Consider the following 2,500-nt stretch of genomic DNA (forward strand, 5'->3'; position numbering starts at 1 on the left):
TTAATGTCCGTAATTCTTCATGTTCTTATCCCTTTTCTTATTTCTGGTGTAGGATACATAAGGATGTTTTGATAAACGTTGCTTTTTCTGCATTCGTTTGGACCGCCATTTTGTTCAACTTTAAAACAATGCGTTCATGTAAATTTCTATCAATAACTCGTTCCGGTTCGTATTCAACATTCGTATTAAAAAAAATCCTTAAAGATCTTCTCAAGAATGACAGGGCCTTGATTAGTCATATTAATGTGCAAGTATCTCCAGGTAGTGCAGGTTCAAGTTTGTTCAATTTATGACCCCTGGAAGTAGGATGGGACCACAATCTGGGATCCAAGTTTTGAGAATATACAGTGAAATTTCTCTTAACCGGCCAGCTACCAGACTTAATGAAGTGATCAGATTAAAGAGATGGTCAGTTTACCAAAAATACAGAAATTGGTGATATTTTATTTCAATTATCATTAGACATTTATGACCTGTTGGTCGGTTGATATGTCAGTTGGTAGACCGCATGTTGTCTGCTCAATATTGGGACAGTGATAACACTTCAAGAGATCAAGAACGTTGAGTGTCACATGTACTTTCACCTGATTTCTTCCTTATGCAATGACGTCATAGCATAAACAAAATAAAAAAAACTTGCATCAGAATATTTGTATAAGTTTATTTTGTAAACAGACAAGAATTTCATCAGTTGATAAAGCAGAAACATTAAACATACCCTTTAGTTGTTTTATTTTAAATAGGCCTACTGTCTGCAACATGGCAAATTCATACGATGACTTTGATATTGGAAGGGAAGAAATGAGGCAGAGTTTAGGCCTATTTACTTTATTTCCAGGCAACAGCCATCACAGCCTTGAGCGAGGCTGGTTTCAAGGCTCGAAAAATTATGTTTAAGTCAGGCACCGCTGTGAGTCTTCCATTAAAATCCTACAACAGAAATTTCTCAAGTGAACAAAAACTCTCTATCAGTTCATGTTTATCTTCTCTTACACACCCTGGAGGTATAAAAAAAACAAACAACCTAACTGCACTCCATCTAAATCTGTCAGTGTAAGTGTAATGTTACAACCACGAGTCCTAACGATGAACATACCATTGTTCCCTTCCAAAACTTGCAAAAACCTGACTGAGAGCTCAATGCTAACTTGATTTACTATCTTCCATCAATTCTTTCAGATCCCTTAAATTTCTGTTGAAACCTGTGTTCAACAATTGCGTTTCCAACTTCAAGTAGGCTGATGCCAGTTTCTTCATCATTGATTGACCAAATCACATCTCGGATGTAGTTTACTCCGCTATCACGGATGTAGTTTACTCCGCTATCACGGATGTAGTTTACTTCGCTATCACGGATGTAGTTTACTCCGCTATCATGGATGTAGTTTTCTCCGCTATCACGGATGTAGTTTACTCCTCTACCACGGATGTAGTTTACTCCACTACCACGGATGTAGTTTACGCCGCTATCATGGATGTAGTTTTCTCCGCTATCACGGATGTGCATGTAGTTTACTCCGCTACCACGGATGTAGTTTACTCCGCTATCACGGATGTAGTTTACTCCGCTATCACGGATGTAGTTTACTCTGCTCTTCTTGTCTTCAGCTGAGTTGACAGGATGGTATAAATTACCTTTACTTTACACCTGTTTCATCGTTTTTTTATTCATTCTAAATTGAATACAGCTATCTTGGTCAATTACCGTTATAATCGTCCCCGCTAATTAACGCCAATCAACGACAGGAAAATTTCAGTGAGCAGGCTTAAGCAATTATCTGCCGTTAGTCCTCCAGGTACCAAAGTTTGAGGCAGATAATAAGTTATGTAAATTATAATCAACTGAGTTCAAATACGCAGTATTGTTTTTGAAATCTTGAGTATCACGGACACACCGAAATCTAAGTGTGTTGGATATAAAGGAAAAATTGAAAATCGTTAAATACCCTTATCATTACGAGTCATTGCTGACCAATGGACGCCGGGATTATCCAAGCATTCAAAGCACATTGATGTAGTACATAAAATTTGTTTGCTTTCTTATGACAGCTGTACACATACCCCCCTCCCCCTATATATTGCCACCCCCGTTATAATGCCAAAATTGCCGAGGTACAAATGTAGGCGTTATAATGGGGGATCACTGTATTTACAGCGTATATTTTCGTAGATATTGATTCCAATTATTTATTCGATGAAAATCTAACCTTGTGGTGTCTGGTCGTTATTTCTGTCATCAGCTACATAAGTATGGAAGCTCGAGAAGAACGCAAATCAGAATAGAAATAGGAATATAAGAAAAAAGTTTCATTTGGAATATGACATGAAGTTGGTACATGTTCAAATATACTATTACACTCTTTGGGCATGTCCCAATTAACTAAAAAAAAAAATCTTATTTCTTAAATACATACAGGATGGAAACACTACATATAAATAGCACTGTGTTTTATATTTCAAAAAAAGTAAATTTAGATATGAACATGATGCTGTAATCGAT

General features: G+C 36.8%; 1 protein-coding gene across 4 annotated transcripts in view; it reads left to right on the top strand.

Annotated features, from left to right (window-relative positions):
• Positions 1-2,500, top strand: part of LOC125645588 (leucine-rich repeat protein SHOC-2-like) — a 42,030-nt gene that overhangs the window by 26,427 nt on the left and 13,103 nt on the right. The gene's annotated exons all lie outside the window — the stretch shown is intronic.

This window comes from Ostrea edulis, chromosome 6 (genome assembly GCF_947568905.1).
Source record: "Ostrea edulis chromosome 6, xbOstEdul1.1, whole genome shotgun sequence".
Taxonomy (NCBI): Eukaryota; Metazoa; Mollusca; class Bivalvia; order Ostreida; family Ostreidae; genus Ostrea; species Ostrea edulis.